An 18,345-nucleotide genomic window follows, 5' to 3' on the forward strand; every position below is an offset into this window, starting at 1 on the left:
GAGTCAAGAAGTTATGTTCCAATGACGGGAATTCAATTCTGCTAAAGAGTTGTTGTGGAAGAAAGGTTATAAGGCAACCTTTAGATATCCAGCTGTTTTGAAGGTTTTTCAAGATGGTTGCCAACCAAAATTCTTTGATTCTCCAAAGGAAGCTATAGCATTTGCTCAAGAGCTGCCAATTACTCGGTTTCAACAGAGACGTAGTCCGCCGCGATCTCTAAGGAGACAAGAGATGGAAGAAAAGAGCCGTGCTACAAGAAGGAATGGTTGTAATGGTGACTCGGCAGTTGGAGCAGAATAAAAGAAGAGTTGTTCTTTTTTTTAAATTTTTTTTAAAATATTAAATAATGATGATGTTAGTTTAAGATGAAGTGAGAGTTGGGGGAGAGAACTGGATGGGCACTATTTCCTGAAAGTCATCTGCTACGTGTGAGTTATCTCACACCCATTTTTTTGGGAGTTACCGCATTGCGCGGTTTAGACGGGAGGGGGTATTTTTAACCTCCTACCTGTTTTTTTTTCCTTTTTTTGTATTATTAGATTAAAGAGTTAAGGGTTTTCTTTTGTGTTTATAAAAAAAAGCATAAGAAAGTATTTGATTGTTTAAAAAACTAAAAATTCATGTGGTTTTTTTTGTAAAGTTTATTCAGTAGATAAGGAATATTTGAAATTTAAATGTGAATGGGATGGATAAGTTTTTTTTTAATATTTTTTCTTTAACTTTAAGGTGAAAGGAGTGGTAATTCTGGTGTATATTATTTTGCTATTTTAGTTATAGAACGAAGGGAATAATGGTGAAAGTTATAAATTGAATTGTACAATTCTTAATGAGGCTTGAATTTTGTTTTTGGCTTATGCTCCATTTGTTGAAGATATAGATTTCGTTGCAGATGTATTTTTATATTTGGATATCTGAATTTTAACGTAATGATTGGGGATATTTAAATGTGGTTTTGGAGCTTTTATTGGGTAATTATTCAAGGTTAAAAGGGAAAAATGGTGGAAGAGTACCAAATTTGAATTGTACAATGTTTGATGAGGTTGGAATTTTGTTTTAAGATGGCAGTTTATGTGACTAATATGATGATATATGTGAAGTTAGTTGATATTTGGTGAAGGTTTATCTCTATTGAGAAAGTTTTATTTTTCATCTTTTTTTTTCTCATGCTACAATTTTTTTTAAAGAATTGATTATTGTTTCAGAATTTTTGATAGACAATGTTATGATTTTACTAATTTTTTATATTAAGTTTGTTAATTATATGTTTCATCTTAACTCTGTTAAATATATGCATTTAAGTTTGATTTAAATATGTTTTTTAAGTCTGATATCTTAGTATTAATTACTTTTCTTTTTGTTAGTATTTTAATTGGTTATGTTTTTGTTTTTTTTGTAAGTGGGTTTTTTTCTCACATATATTATTAACTTTATTAATTCTTCACTCTTTATTTTGGGGGGAAGGGGGGGTTGGACTAATTTGAGTTGGGTTATTAATGTGTAATAATTATTGGGGAGGGTATAGTTTATTTAGATTACTGATACTGTATTGTAATTTTATTATTTTGTTCTTAATTTTTAAATATAATTCTATATGTTATTCATGTTATAAAATCTTAAATAAAGTTTAAAAACAAAAAAATGATGTCGGCCACAACCGGTATGAATCAGTGATAAAAATTAATCGTACCAGTGAATTCTTGCAGCCCCTTCATTATGTGGGGTTTGAGGAAGCACTTAACAAACTCTACCTTTTCAAGCAGGGTTTAGTTCCGTGCCTGTTGATTTGACCCCCAAGGAAGTCGAACGTTTCCAACCTGAACTAGCACTTAGCAAGGTTTATATCGTAAGTCCAAATTCCCGCAGCCAGGCGCACAGTCACATTAGACGGTCTCTGTTTAGCTTCATTGCCACCACTTTGACATCTTGTGGTTACTGCCACCCTCTGCTGTTGGAGAATATCCTCCTTGATCTCAGCCCCTCAATGTAACTAAGAACCCCTAAAATGTCCCTAATGTTTTGGCCTTCATCACTACTCCTGGCAAGGCATTCTTGACACCCACAACTCTGGGTAAAAGAAAATACCCCTGATATCTCCCCTAAATCTTCCTCCCTTTGCTTTAGACAGATGTTTTCTAGTGTTTGCTACTCCCATCTGGGTTTCAGGCAAACTGAAGGGCATCTTTCACCGAGTTTCTGGTTTTCCAGCAGTTCTGGATGTCTATCTCTGGATGCTCTCCTCCGTGGACCACCCCGCAGTATCCCATCTAGTCCTGGAGTCTCTGTGTCAGCAATGCTCTGCTGACCACTGCCTGATGGCTTTGTGGTCAAATGTGTTTGTCTATGAAACCGTTCCCAGGAAGGTAAAGGGGCAAAGTCCTGCTGACTGGAACATTGTGCAGCACCAGGGCCAGGCCAATCTTTCGCAACACCTGAGCCAGGTAGAACCTCAGCACAGAGCAGCATTTGGTGCCCTTGCACTTTGGTTACAAGCACAGCCACACACAATTATGGTCATGCTGGTTACACCCTTGTCCCCATTGATTGATGATGTACACGGTCCTTCTCCAGACTCTATCCATTTTGGACCCCCACATGAATAGGAAATTTGTTTTGGGAATTGACAGGGTGGTGGTGTGGGGATGGGCCAAACCTGGCCCACGTCCAGCAGGACCGAAAGTTCCTTGCACATTGCACCTGATAATCAGGTTTTACCCGAATGACAGAGATGGGTATCTGTGTGGTTCTCCCTGTCTCCTGGACCTGGGGGTCTTTGTACTGCTCCCCATCTCCTTAAGTTGGTGCTTTGTTCTCCACCACCCCCACAAGAAATCCAAGACCCCTGGATGGAGGGCAGAGGCGCAGAGAGATCAGTGAGAACACGGGTAGTTTCAACAGGGTGGGGTCCATCCAGGCGCCTGATAACAGGAGGAACCAAGTGGGAAGGAGGATGCAGGGCATTCGATAGCAGGACATTGCAAGAGAGTGGATTCCTCGAACTCTTCAGGGGAGAAGGCGCTGGTCGATCCATCGGTTTAGGTGGGGCAGGGTATAGACATGGCAGCTGACTGGAATTGTCAGCAGGTTACTGAGACGAGGGGAAGGAGGGGAAGGAGGGTGCAGTAGTGTTCTGAGAGTGCTGAGGGAGAGGCAACATGGGTGCCACCTCAAGGCAACGGTCCCCTGATTGATTGCAGGGATGGGCTCTGTAAATAGACTCATAGATATCCAACACAGAGCATCTTTGTCGCCCTGCCATCAGGAAGGAGATATGGAGGAATAAAAGCAGAGCAGCCAGGGAGGGAAATAGCATCTTCCCACAGGCCATGAGATTAACAAGGCAACATGAGCTGGATGGGAGCTAAGAATGAAAAGGGTGAGAGGAATATGGACTGATTACAACAGCTCAGCTAGCAGGAGAGAGGGGCTGAAGGGCCTGTTTATGTTTTCTCTATCTGGACCAGCTTTTGAGTTCAAGCTTTAAAAAACCCAATCATTTTTAAATTTATTATCAATGGTACAGAATGAATCAAGAGACAAGATGTCTGTCCAGCAGCAAGCGTCGAAGGCACTTCCTGAAACGGAGGCTCTGAAACCACAGGGAGGTTCTGGACGGAAAGAGGCCCAGCTTCTTCTGGAAGGAGGAGAGGAGAGGCAGGGGAAATGTGGGGGAAGGGAAGGGGAGGGGAGGGGCTAGGGATGCCGTCCACCGTTCACCTCCCCTTTCCTCTACCCCGTTCCCCTCCCCTTTCCACTGCCCGTTCCCCTCCCACATCCCCTCCCCCTTCCAGTCCCCAGTTCCCGTCCCCCGCTCGCCTCCCCCATTCCCCTACCCCTTCCCTTCCTCCTACTCCTAACCCTAACCCCTAACAAAATCCTAAACCTAACCTTAACACTACCGATACCCCCTACCACCACTCCACGTCCCCTAACTCTACCCTCACCCCATCCACTAACCCTAACTTTATTCCTACGCCTATGCCACCCCCTAACCCCAACCCTAATGCTACCCACCATCCCCTAACCCCAAACCTCACTCCCCCTCTACCCCCCTGCTCCTACCCCCTTCCCCTATACCTAACACAAGCCCACTTCCCCGAACTATAGACCTAACCATAAACCAAGATATAGCCCTACCCCATGTCTCCTAACACTAACCCTAACTCTACCCAACTTCCCCAACCCTAAACTAAACCCTATCCCTATCCCTTACAACCTACCTCCTTCCCCTAACCCTACCTCCTACCCCTTCCCCATACCCGCACCCCCTACAACTATCCCCTTCCCCTAACCATACCTCCTACACCTTCCCCATACCCACCCCCTACAACTACCCCCTACCCTATCCCTTACAACCTACCCCCTTCCCCTAACCCTACCCCTTCCCCATACCCGCACCCCCTACCACTATCCCTACCTTATCCCTTACAACCTACCCACTTCCCCTAACCCTACCTCCTACCCCTTCCCCATCCCCGCACCCCCTACCACTACCCCCTACCCTACCCCTTACCACAACCCCTACCCTTACCCCCCTTCCACTACCCCCTTTCTCCTACCCCCTTCCCCTCCCCTTCCTTCCCCTAGGTTAGGGGTAGGAAGGGGAAAGGGAAGGGGGAGGGGAAGGGGAGGAGGAGAAAGGGAGGGGAAGGGGGAGGGTTAGGGGAGGGGATGGGGGAGGGGAAGGGGAGGGGGAATGGGGAAGGGAAGGGCGGAGGGGAAGAGGGAGGTGAAGAGTGGAGGGCTGGGGTTAGGGCATAGGTGTGAGGGCAGGGGAAGGGGAAGATGAGCGGGAGGGGTTTGGGATGGAGGAGGGGTAGAGGAGAAGAGGGGAAGTGGGTGAAGGGACATGGAAGAGGCAGGGAATGGGGTTGGCAGGGCCAGAGGGATACGACGGGGAGGGGTTCAGGCCATCATGATGTTGTCCGTCCTCTGTTCAGCTGGGATGCGAGGTTCTTCTGGACTCGTGTCTTGTCTCTGAGATCGCTCCTTCTCCTGGGAAGAGAAATACGAGTGATAGAGATACTGTCTCTGAGGCCTGAACACAATGACTTTGGAGGGTCCCAACACTTCCCCCATCATCCCCCCTACCCCTGAACCCTCCCCTCCCTCACACCAGTACTCCATTTTTCTTGAATTCCTGTCCATATTAAAATCCTTTTCATGCCTTTTTTGGACAAGCCTCCGCTACTACCCCGACAATGCATTCCAGCCACCCACTACATTCTGTGTGAATAAAATGTACGCCTTATGTCTTGCCTAAATTTCCCTCAGCTCACCTTATTTAGACGTCCTCTGGTATTCTCGCCCCAGGAATGCACACAATATTCCAAGTGTGGTCTGACGAGAATTTTATACATCTGCAACGATACCTCTCGGTTTTTGAACTCAATCCCCTGACTCCTGAAGGCCAGCACACAATACACCATCTTAAACTCCCTCTCAATTTGCACAGCAACCTTGAGTGATATATGGAGCAGGATCTAAATATTTCTCTGTCCTGCACACTGTTCATAATCCTGCCATTAACCAAGTGCTCTGCCCACACATTCTTGTAATCCGCATTCAATGAAGATATTGGTCTATATGAAGCTACTTTTAATGGGGCTCCAACCTTCTTTGGAATAACTGTTATTCGTGCCCTTGAAAATTGCTCTGGAAATAAACCTGGACCAGTTGCTTATTTAAGTACATCTGATTTACAGGATTGAACTCCATCTGTCACTTCTCTGCAAACTGGATGACCTATGACAACCTTCTACACTGTCTACAACATCTCTACCTCTGTGTGATCCCCTGACGTACCCACCCTTCCACTCCCATCATCATTCATAAAAATCACAAAGAGCAGGGGTCCCAGAGCAGATCCCTTTGGAGAGCCACTAGTCATTGTTCCATCTACTACTACCCTCTGTTTTCTGCAGACAAGCCAATTCTGAATCCACACAGCCAAGGCTCCATGGATCCCATGCCTCCAGACATTCTGAATGAGGCCTCCGTGGGGATCTTGTCAAGCACCTTACTAAAATCCTCGTGCAGCACATACAGACCTTGACCTTCATCTATCTCCTTTGACACCTCCTCTAAAAACTCAATTTGACTCGTGAAGCAGGACCTGCTCCTCACAAAACTATCCATGAGTTTGCCCAGCATGTTTGGGCATTGCCCTCGGCCCCAGAATCTGCAGACTTCCTGGCCAGTCCCTCCCTTACCCCTTCCCAGAGCTTCCGCATCCATTAGAACATCAAGCATTGCTGCCCAGTACAGGCCCTTTGGCCCATAAAGGCTGTACTGACCTTTGTAAATGTTCTCCACAACCTTGACCTGTACCACACCCATAGGAACATAGGAAGTGGGAACAGGAATAGGACAAAAATGGCCTATCAAGCCTGCTCCGCCATTCAATACGATCATGGCTGATCTAATTTATGACCAAACTCGACCTACCCTGCCTTCTCGCCATATCCCCAAATTCCTCTATCATGTAAAAATTCTGTTCCCTTACATCCACATGCTCGTCTCAGAGACTTTTATATGTACGTATTCTACCAACCGCTACCACTTTCTCCGGTGACGCATTCAAAGCTCTCACAACTGTCTGCATAAAAAAAATCTCCCCTCCCCTGAAGCGGATGCTCTCTGAGATTTGCACCTGACACTTTAGGAAAGGTTTCTGGCTGTTCATTCCATCTAAGGCCCCCACAATCATATTTAGAATAAGTTATTAAGCTGTGGAAGGGGCAAGTTGGGAGAGGGAGGAGGGGAGAGAGCTGGTGGGGGAGGGGTGAGAGCTGGTGGGGAGGGGACAAGGCCGTGTTGTGGAGAGGGATCAGGACCGCGTTGAGGTGGTGAACAGACAGACATGGGTGGATCTACCTGCCGAAATAAAGGAGCAATAAGAAGGCCATCTCGGGATCTACCAGCATCTTCTGGGGCTTGATGTCTCAATGGAAAACCCCCTGAGGATGGAAGTAGGCCATGCTCTGCTACAGCTGGTACATGAACATCTGGCAACACAACGATATAACATGACCCACTCTGCCTCCACACTGGCCGGGTCTATATCCTGAGGGTAAGGGGAGGTGGGTGAAGGGCCCCTCCCTGCCAATCAACATCCATCCTCATCATCCTCTCCACCCCTCTCCCCTCACTACCCTTTCTCTCCTCACCAATACCAATACTTATTCTCAGAGTGAGGGTGGGGTGGGTGCAGGTGGATCTTACCTTGACTACAGAGGAGAAGTTGAGAAGAGGGACAATGATGGTGTGATCCAACTTTCGCACGATCTGCAGTTTGCGGTTCTATGGCGAGAGAAGAACATCAGCAAGGCTGGGCGATGGGTCGGGGCCCTGAGGGGCAACTTGTCCAAGTTGAGGGGGGAGGCGGGGAGGAGATTTGTCAAGAGGTCAGAGGTGGGGAACTCCAAGGGAGGCCGAAGTAGGGGACTTTTCGAGAGTCAGTGGGGGGGACTTTTCGTGTAGCTGGAGTGGGGACTTGTCAGGGGGTTCAATGAAGTATCATTTCAGTTTTTATGATTGTTTTCCCAGCTTCTACTAAACAATGAATTTGCAGAAAATCTTTGATATTTGCCAGGTGTGTGTGTGTGTGTGTGTGTGTGTGTGTGTGTGTGTGTGTGTGTGTGTGTGTGTGTGTGTGTGTGTGTGTGTGTGTGTGTGAGTGTGTGTGTGTGTGTGGGGTGGGGGGTTGTGTGTGGGGAGGGGGGCTGCTGTTGTGGGTTTGTGTGACTTTCTCTGTTTCCAAACCCCATGGCTGCTTTGGTCTCTGTCAGATGCTCCTCTTTCCACCTACCCTTCAAAAATGTGTTTGGGGTGTTTGTCAATTGGGTGTAATTGTGTGAAACGGGCTCATGTGTCGCAAGGGCCTGTGAACGTGCTGTAGGCCCTAAATTTAAATATCAGGGTTTTTCATTTCCACACAACTGCTCCTCCCCCTCACCTTGAATCTCTTGTCTTGCAAGATCTTCTTGATGGCAATCAGCTCTCCGGAGTCCACCAGCCTTGCCTGGTACACCACACCGAAAGATCCATTGTCGATGATTTTAACATCTGTGCAGGACACCACCTTGGGGACGTTGGGTCCATGACACGGTGTGGCCACCTCTGTTGTGACCTTATTGCCATGTCCTCTGGGGCAGAAGCAGCAGCATTTACACACCCAGAGGGTACACAACAGGTCATTTATCCCAACCCAGCCTTGCTGTCCAAGTTAGTCTCTACCCCTCCCTCTAACTCCCTTCCAAGGGTCACCTAAATGTCAGAATTGATCCTCTGGTGGTTCGTTCCAGCTTCTCTCAGTAGAAATATTGCCACCCCAGGTCCTTCTATGATCACTCTCCTCAGACTGAGGCCAGTTCTGCAGCCGTTCACTGAGAGGATCGGGTCATCTTGACCTTCAGCACGTCCCGGGGAGATGAACCACTCTGAACCCTACCACGGGTTTAGCAGAAGCCCTCCACATTCCCAGAAGCTCAGCAACACCGTGATCTTCCATGATGCAAGCGAGACCTCGTCGCCTGAGGGAGCAGGTGGTGCGGAGAGAGCCCCACACTTCACCGCTCAACTCTGTTGGGTCCGCCGCAGCAGAAACACTTTCTAGCACCTTGATCAAGGTCCACTGGGGGAAAGAATCCTATCCCGGTTGGGGGGGTGTGGGGGTGTATGCAAGGGTGGAAGGGATCTTGTAACCACGGTGGGGGGGGGGGGTGGCGGGTGGAGGAGCGGTCCTGTCTCTCAGTGGACAGATCCCATTCCAGGTGGAGGGGGAGCTCTGTCCCATTTCTGTTGAAAGGTCTGCCTTCCAACCCCCTCGCAACTTCTCTTCTCCCTCAGACACCTCACACTCTCCCCTGCACCAAATCCTCTACCACACTCTCATCCCCCACCCAACACCACCCCCATGGTTTCCCCAGTGCTTTCCGTCCCCTCGCACCCCATCCCCCCAGCTCAACCCTATGTCCCCTATCTCTGATCCAATCTCCCTTGACATTAGCCTGTGGTGCTACCCCGTTCCTTTGTTCTCCCCTCCTGTCCTACAGACCCCATCCCTTTATCCCCTCACATGCCATTGTTCTCCCCTCCACAGTCCCCTCCAGCTGCCTCATAAAGTGCCCTGCACTCAGGATGGGGAGAGGGGATTAAATGTAGCCTCCATTCTCTCCGCCCACACTGGGTAAAGGATGGTGCCAGAGGAGTCTCTGTCCCAGTAGGGGAGCCTGTAACAGGCTCTTTATCTCACCCAAGGGTGCAGGGTGCTTCCAAACACAACCCTGTTGATCAGAGGGTCCCTGGGATGAGACAGCGTCCTACTCCGACACGTGGGCCAGAATCCCCTTCCAGGAGAGACATCTTTCTTTTGTTGCTGTGCCATGGCACGACTCAGCTATGGCTGCCCCATGCAGTGACATCATCACCCCCTCTGTGTCATCATCTCCCCCCTCTGTGACACCTCCCCTCTCTGTGACACCCCTAGTGTAATGGGCAGGGACATCCAACCATTTAAATCCTCCTCAATTTCCCCAAGCAAGGGGAGAATAATTCAGCTGGTCTAAATTACTCGTTGTTATCTATTCTAACTCCTAGATATTTGATCCCATTTTGCCGCCACATTTGTTGACTATTTTCTTGACATTGGCTCTAATCCCCCTTCCTAAGTGACATGATTTTGCACATATCCCAAAAGAACTTATACCCAGAGATGTCCCCATAGTCCTCCAGGGTGGAGCACCTGAGTGTGGGCAATGAGTGTGTTGGGTCTGTCAGATATATCAGAACAACTTCTGCAAATAAATTGATTTCATGCTCTTCCTGGCCTGTTCTGAAACCTTTAATGCCTGAATCCTGGCAAATGGCCTCGGCTAATCGCTCCATGGCCAGTACAAACTCACTCACTGGGAGTGTGGGGGGGAGTCAGACCTTGATCGGCATGCCTGTTGGCTTCCTCTGTCCCTCTCATCTCGACATCAGTGGCTCAGGTTGGGGGAGTCTGCGCTGCCTCCTGCAGTGCACAGCAGCGCTGCTGGACCACCTTTATCTCCTTATTTTCCTGGGCCCTCTCCAAATCTTTCCTTTCTATGATCTCACATTGGTTTCTCAGGAGAAACACTGGCAGCCAAAAGGCACCCTCTGATTCCCCTTAGATTTTGGGAACCCCGACTTCTTGAAGTCACCACACGTGGTGACCTATTTTCTCAAGATGTGGATCCAGGAGCTTGGACCAGTCTACCAGTTTGCCGTGGTCCGCCAGCATGCTTGCCAAGCTCCCGAACCCTGCACTCTCGTCAGTCCACCCGCAGATCTTGTTCTCCCTGCCTGCACTCGATTTCCTGCCCCAATTCCAAAGCATCTCCACTGCAGCTGTGTTCAGTCGGAACTCGAAGGACCCTGCTCACTGCACCAATTATTATGTGTGTGAAACTGATTCGAGGGGTCCCAAGGGTGGCGAATTTGAACACAGTTGTCTTTTATTGACATGTAGTGAAGTCGCATGAGGAGTAAAAGACACACACAGACACAAACTCGCCGGATTAATCGATACACTTGCAACCACTCGTGGATAGAAGACTTGACAATCAACTTGTCACATATGATACCTTGAACAGCTCATTCATTCACTCATTGATCTTGGATGCCTGTGGGTGGTAGGGGATATGCAGGTGGCCCCAAATACTTGGCATCACCACCCATTGCTGGTCGGACGTTATCCGATAGGGTATTCCACATATGGAGCACGCTAAAATGGTGCTTGGTCGGCCCGCTGGCAGGACATCTGAGTATGTGCTGACCATCGTGAGAACATATCACTTTTTATTTTGGCAGGGGAGAGGCCTGATATGGTCAATTTATCAGACTTGGTCAGCTCCCGAACCCCAGCGAATGCGGCCCTTGGTTTTAATTGCTGACAAATAGGGCATTTGGCCATCACAGTTCTTGCAACATCATGAGACCCCCAGATCCTCTGGCCATCATAGTGCCCCCATATGCCCACATTTATGATGCACCAATGCTGCCAAGGCTCCGGGGTCACTCTGCTTGGGGAAAATAGTGGCAGAGCATATTTGAGCAGCTCAGTCCACAGTGGCATTGCGTCAGCTTCAGCGGTTTTCCTGGAGGTGTGTCCATCCACGTGGTGGACCCTGGCTATTCTTTTGTTGTTCCACCTCTCAGAAGATCTGCCAGTGCTGTTGTCCTCAGAGCAGGCAGCCATGGATCTGCCTCCCTGTCTCCTGACGCCGACCCATCCACACTGACGTGCTGTTTGGCACAGCCCAGAAATCCTGTGGCACTAATCGGAAAAGAGGCTCCTGGGCCCGCCTGGTTGTCCCTTTTCGGATCAGTGCCACAGCTGCCAGCTTGGACAGTTGGCTCTCCCCTCCACCTCACCCTCTTATGTCAGTACTTTATCTGTGGTGGGCTGGAGCGCTCCCACTTTACACCGTTGTTTTTCGCACATCCACCAGCTGGAGCCGTCAGTAAACCAAGCTTTTTCCTGCTGTCCAGCATCGAGGGTGTTGAACGGTTTGCCCCAGGCCATGGTGCCAAGCTCTTCTCGGGGTCATTCAAGTGGGAGGCTGTCACTTTCGGACAGGACATGATCTGTTCTTGCAAGTGGCTCAGCCCTTCGGGCCCGGCCGCTGTGCGGTCTGCCATGTACCACTTCTTCGGTCCGCTGTGAGTGGCATCCGCAGATTTAACCCATCACATGTTGGGGAGGTGTGGCTGGAGTGTGACTGTCTCTGCTGCCATCTGGTTCTCTGTGGTGAGCAGGCGAGCATCTGACACTCAGATGGGGAGTCGCGGGAGGCAGCTTCCAGGAGGGAATTGAACCAGAAGCTGTGTGGGACTCGGCGACCTTGCATCTTTTGCTCGAGGCTCCACTAGACCATTGTCTTCATTGCAGAGACAAGTCATTCAAAGAGTCTTCCAGTTTTGAGGGGTTGGGGGGTGCTTGTGGTCAGTGGCAGTGGTGTTCAACAGCGTGTTTTACCATTTAAGAAGCCATTTGTTGTTCAGGTCATCAATGAAGCGGAGAGTTTTTTTTTCTGGGCAACATTGTACAGTAGATGGAGGGACAGGGTGAGATGGGGAATATGTTGGCACCAGTAACCCAAAAGACCCACAAAACTTTGTGCCTCAAATTGTTGGTGGGCACCGCATGAGGATTTTGCTTTGAGCAACCATTGATATTTCTCTGCTGCCTGGATGCTCAGGAAAATGACTGTTGGACTAGGACCCTGGACCTTTTCAAGGTGGTGCCTCCCTGGTGCCAGTGTCTGGGGTGTTGCTGCTGGTGTCCAAGACATCCTAAAATGGGACAGAGGTTGTGGTACATGGAGATACCAATGACATAGGGAGGAAGAGGGAAGAGTTCCTGAAAAGTGGGTCCAGGGCGTCTGGTGAGAGCTGAAAAGAAATAGCATGAGGGGAGTCATGTTGGGATGACTGTCTGGGCCATGCGACAGTGAGAGCAGGAACAGAATGAGGTGGAGGATGAAGGCGTGGCCTGAAGGTGCGGGTTAAGAGCTCCTTGAGGGCATCCTATTTGCCTTGCTCGGGAGGCTGATGTCAGAAGTCGATGAGCCTTGCTGCCATGTCCTGATGAGCAAGAACATCATGGAGGAGTAATGGATGTCATCAGCGGTGATCTCTTGGAGGTGGAACTGATCCTTGGCCTGTTTGAACCCCACGTGTGGCTGCGACATCCAGAACATTGACAGCTTCAACCAAACCATCTGAAGAGCCGCCTGGACCGTGATCTTCACGTCCAACTGAAGGGCTGGGTCCTGCTGAGGTCACCACTGTAGCAGACACTTCCATTGAAGAGAGAAGTGGGAGGGGGTAGGATATTGGGTATGGGGGTGGGGGGTGGTTTCTTTATTCTTTCTTTTATAGATGCCACACATTAGATGAGCATTATTATTAATTGTGTGAATTTGTTGTGGTTTTAAGTTTATAAATATTTTTAAAAAATGATCGGCAGGACCACGAGTGGCAGATAGGATGATGGGGACTCTCTCCCCCCAACCCACCCACCCCAAATATCAATGGGATAAACCGGGTTCATTGTCAATGTCGTCGAGGATCCCTTCCACCTGCCCACAGCATTTGGCAGCTCTTCTCATCAGGAAAGAGGTCGAGGAATATCGGAGCCAGTAGCACCAGGCCCAGAAACAGATTCTTCCTGCGAGCAGTGAGAATGGAGAATGATGGATGACCGGCTCAGACAAAGACTCCGTGACTCTGCTATTGATTCAACAGAATTTATTTCTTTTTTGGGAGGGACTGCACGTGTATCATTTGTCTCTCTGTGCATAGGTCCGGTTGTGTGTTTGCAGAGATTTCCACCATGAACACAGTTTCCTCGGGTTAAATTTGAACGGGTACAGAGGAGCTTTCCTGGATTGGAGAATGTATCTCATGAAACAAAGGTGACTGAGTTCGGGCTTTTCTCTTTTTCACCCCAAAATTAACTTTATTCTAAAATTATACACCAAGAGGACAACTGTTCCATGTCTTTTCTCATCCTCGTGTTGCATGCCTATATTCCCTTCACTGCAAATGTTCTCTGTTTAGCATCATTCCACCACTTTGACACCTTGTGGTTACTCCCTGCACTCTGTGGTTGAAGGGGTTCCCCTTAGTCTCCGCCCCTCAAGACCCGGAGGATTAGAGTCCTTCCCCACAGCACCCTCGTGTTGGCTGCGCCAAGCCTCAGTGCATCTCTCAGCAACCTGGAATAGGCCGGTGGGCAGCATTCCCTCACCCACATCTCCATGTGCTAAAAGACCAGCAGGTTAACATCGAACAGTTATGCCCTTCAGACCTCAATGTTGCGCTGACCTATCAATTCCAAGCAAAATAAAAACTAGACCCTTCCTCCTTCATAACCCTCCATTCTTGCAATGGAGGGAGTGCAGAGGGGATTCACCAGGCTGATACCTGGAATGGCAGGAATGACATGACGAAAGATTGCGCAAATTGGGATTGTACTTGCTGGAGTTTAGAAGATTGAGAGGGGATCTCATAGAGACATGTAAAATTCTGGCAGTACTGGACAGAATGGATGCAGATGGGATGTTTCCAAGGATGGGAAAATGCAGAACCCGGGGCCATGGTTTGAGGATAATAGGCAAACCATTTAGGACCGAGATGAGGAGGAATTTCTTTACCCAGAGAGTGGTGAATCTGTAGAATTCATTGCCACAGAGGGCAGTAGAGGCAGGTTCATTAAATATGTTTAAGAGGGAATTAGATATATTTCTTCAGTATAAGGGTATTAAAGGTTACGGAGAGAAGGTGGGGATGGGGTACTGAAATTTAAGATCAACCATGATCTCGTTGAATGGCGGAGCAGGCTCAAAGGGTCGAATGACCTACTCCTGCTCCTATCTTCTATGTTTCCTTCATTCATGTGTCCAAGAAGCCCTTAAATGCTGCTAATATTTCAGCCTTCATCACCACTCCTGGCAAGGCATTCCTGGCATCCACAACTCTGTGTAAAAACAAGTACCCCTTATATTGCCCCTAAACCTTCCTCCCTTTGCTTTGGGCTTCTAGTGTTTGCTTCTCTTATCTGGGGTTCAGGCAGACCAAAGGGCATCTTTCACTGAGATTCTGGTCTTCCAGCAGTTCTGGATGTCTGTCTCTGGATGCTCTGCTCAGGGGACCACCCCACAGTATCTCATCAAGTCCTAGTCTCTGTGTCAGCAGGAATTCCATGCTGACCACTGCCTGATGGCCCTGTGGTCAATAGTGTTTGTCTATGCAACCATTCCCATGAAGGTGATGGGGCAAAGTCCAGCTGACAAGGACATTGTGTGGCATCAGGGCCAGACCAATCTTTCGCAACACCTGAGCCAGGTAGAACCTCAGCACATAGCGGCTTTTGGTGCCCTTGCACTTTGTTTCCAAGCACAGCCATACACAATAGCCATGCTGGTTAGGGTTATTCCCCCATTGATTGACGATGTACATGGTCCACCAGACTCTATCCATTTTGGACCCCCACATGAATAGGAAATGTGTTTTGGGAATTGACAGGGTGGAGGTATGGGGCTGGGCCACACCTGCCTCACATGCAGCAGTACCAAGAGCTCCTTGCACCTGATGACCAGGTTCTACCGGATTGACAGAGTTGGGCATCTCTGTGGTTCTCCCTGTCACCTGGAACTGGGGGTCTCCTTACAGCTCCCCATCTCCTTGAGTTGGTACTTTGTTCTCCACCATCACCACAAGACAACCAAGACCCCTGGATGGAGGGCAGAGGCGCAGAGAAAACAGTGAGAATACGGGTAGTTTTAACAGGGTGGGGTCCATCCTGATGCCTGATAACAGGAGGAAACCAATGGGGAAGGAGGATGCAGGGCATTCGATAGCAGGTGGGGCAGGGTGTAGACATGGCAGCTGACTGGAATTGTCAGGGGGATACTGAGACCTGGGAGAGGAGGGGAAGGAGGTTGCAATTGTGTTCTAACGAGAGAGTGCTGAGGGAGAGGCAACATGGGTGGAACCTCAAGGCAAGGGACCCCTGAATTTTTTGCAGGGATGGGCTCGGTAAATAGACTCACAGATATCCAGCAAAGAGCATCTTTGTCCCCCTGCCATCAGGAAGGAGATATGGAGGAATAAAAGCAGAGAAGCCAGGGAGGGAAATAGCTTCTTCCCACAGGCCGTGAGATTGACAAGGCAACATGAGCTTGATGGGAGCTAAGAATGAAAAGGTGGAGAGGAATATGGACTGATTACAACAGCACAGCCAGCAGGAGAGTGGGGCCGAAGGGCCTGTTTCTGTGTTGTCTATCTGGACCAGCCTTTTGAGTTCAAGCTTTAAAAGACCAAACCATTTTTAAATTTAATATCAACGGTATAGAATGAATCAAGAGACAAGATGTCTGTCCAGCGGCAAGCGTCGAAGGCACTTTCTGAAACAGAGTCTCTGAAACTACAGGGAGGTTCTGGCCGGAATGAGGTCCGGCTTCCTCTGGAAGGAGAAGAGGAGGCAGGGATAATGTGGGGGAAGGGGTGCCTTCCTACATTCACCTCCCATTTCCTCTACACCGTACCCCTCTTCATTTCCCTGCCCATTCCCCTCCCTCATCACCTCCCCATTTCCTGTGCTCCGCTCGCCGCCCACGCTCCCCTCCCCAACCTAACCCTAACCCCTAACAAACCCTAACCTTAACGTTAACACTACCGATACCCTTAAACACTACACCACGTCCCCAACCCTAACTCTTATTTCCACCCTGTCCTCTAACCCTATCCCTACGCTGTCCCCTAAACTCAACCCTAATCTTACCCACCTTCCCCTAACCCCAACTCACACCCCACCTCTACCTCCTACTCCTACCCCCTTCCCCTAAACTTAACAAAAGCCCACTTCCCCGAACTCTAAACCTAACCCTAAACCTCGACCTAACCCGAGCCCACATCTCCTAACCCTAAACCTAACTGTACCTCTACCCGTCCCTGACCCTTATCTTAATTCTACCCACCTTCCCCAACCCGAAGCTAAACCCTACCCCTATCCTCTACACCTACCCCCTTCCCCTAACCCTACCCCATACCCGCACCCCCTACCACTACCCCATTACCTACCCCTACCCTCTCACTACCCCCCTTTCTCCTACCCCCTTCCCCTATCCCTCCTTCCCTTAAGTTAGGGGTAGGAAGGGAAGGGGAGGGGAAGGGGAGGAGGGGAAGGGTAGGAGGCGAAGGGGAGGGGGAAAGGAGAGGGGAAGGGGAGGTGAAGGGAGGAGGGCTAAGTTTAGAGCATAGGTGTGAGGGTAGGTGAAGGGGAAGGTGAGTGGGAGGGGATTGGAATGGAGGAGAGGTAGGGGAGAAATGGGAGGGGAAGTGGGTGAAGGGATATGGAAGAGGTGGGGAATGGAGATGGCAGGGCCAGAGGGAGAAGGGGAGGGGTTCAGGCCATCATGATGTTGTCCGTCCTCTGTTCAGCTGGGATGCAATGTTCTTCTGGACTCGTGTCTTGTCTCTGAGATCGCTCCTTCTCCTGGGAAGAGAAATACGAGTGATAGAGATGCCATCTCCGAGGCCTGATCATGATGACTTTGGAGGGCCCCAACTCTTTCCCCCTCACCCCCCTCCCTACCCCTGCACACTAGGACCCTTTCCATTCCTCTGCTTTACCTGAGGAAGTGTGTTTTGGAGAAAAGCACGGTCTATCTCTGCAGAGCTCAGAGCAACGTGACTCCATCAGGCAACACCCTGGTTCACCATGACATAGCAGCAAGATGCTGGACAAATCATGGATGGATCAGTCGAGTCCCTTCAGCTGACCCATCTGAACCTACCCCACAACAATATTACTGTTCCCTCCATCTCACCAGTACCTTCTGTTTTTCTTTTATTCCTGTCCCTATATTAAAATCTTTTTCATGCCTTTTTTGGATGAGCCTCCAGTACCACCCCTGGCAATATATTCCAGCCACCCACTACATTCTGTGTGAATAAAATATCCCCCTCACATCTTGTCTAAAGTTCCCTCATCTCACCTTATTTAGACGTCCACTGGTATTCTCGCCCCAGGAATGCACACAATATTCCAAGTGTGGTCTGACGAGAATTTTGTACATCTGCAGCGTTACCTCTCAGTTCTTGAACTCAATCCCCTGACTCCTGAAGGCCAGCACACAATACACCATCTTAAACTCCCTCTCAATTTGCACAGCAACTTTGAGCGATTTATGGCGCAGGATCTAAATATATCTCAGTCCTGCACACTGTTCATAATCCTGCCATTAACCAAGTGCTCTGCCCTCACGTTCTTGTAATTCGCATTTAATAAAGATATTGGTCTATATGAAGCTAATTTTAATGGGTCTCCAACCTTCTTTGGAATAACTGTTATTCGTGCCCTTGAAAATGACTCTGGAAAAAAACCTGGACCAGTTGCTTATTTAAGTACATCTGATTTACAGGATTGAACTCCATCTGTCACTTCTCTGCAAACTGGATGACCTATGACAACCTTCTACACTGTCTACAACATCTCTACCTCTGTGTCATCCCCTGATGTACCCACCCTCCCACTCCCATCATCATTCATAAAAATCACAAAGAGCAGGGGTCCCAGAGCAGATCCCTTTGGAGAGCCACTAGTCATTGTTTCATCTACTACTACCCTCTGTTTACTGCAGACAAGCCAATTCTGAATCCACACAGCCAAGGCTCCATGGATCCCATGACTCCCGATGTTCTGAATGAGGCCACCGTGACGACCTTGTCAAGCACCTTACTAAAATCCACGTGCAGCACATACAGACCTTGACCTTCATCTATTTCCTTTGACACCTCCTCGAAATACTCAA

General features: G+C 48.9%; 2 long non-coding RNA genes across 2 annotated transcripts in view; both read right to left on the bottom strand.

The window, feature by feature from the left end:
* Window positions 1-4,479: 4,479 nt before the first annotated feature.
* On the bottom strand, window positions 4,480-9,360 carry LOC138750183 (uncharacterized). Its single transcript, XR_011349137.1, has 4 exons — window positions 9,255-9,360; window positions 7,956-8,145; window positions 7,223-7,300; window positions 4,480-4,993 (listed from the first exon to the last, which is right to left on the bottom strand). It is a non-coding gene; the product is annotated as an uncharacterized lncRNA (long non-coding RNA).
* Window positions 9,361-16,616: 7,256 nt separating this feature from the next.
* Window positions 16,617-18,345, bottom strand: part of LOC138750185 (uncharacterized) — a 32,957-nt gene continuing 31,228 nt past the window's right edge. The window contains exon 3 of the long non-coding RNA XR_011349138.1: window positions 16,617-17,027. This is a non-coding gene — a long non-coding RNA (uncharacterized lncRNA). The remainder of the gene's footprint in view (window positions 17,028-18,345) is intronic.

This window comes from Narcine bancroftii, unplaced genomic scaffold, assembly GCF_036971445.1.
Source record: "Narcine bancroftii isolate sNarBan1 unplaced genomic scaffold, sNarBan1.hap1 Scaffold_104, whole genome shotgun sequence".
NCBI lineage: Eukaryota > Metazoa > Chordata > Chondrichthyes > Torpediniformes > Narcinidae > Narcine > Narcine bancroftii.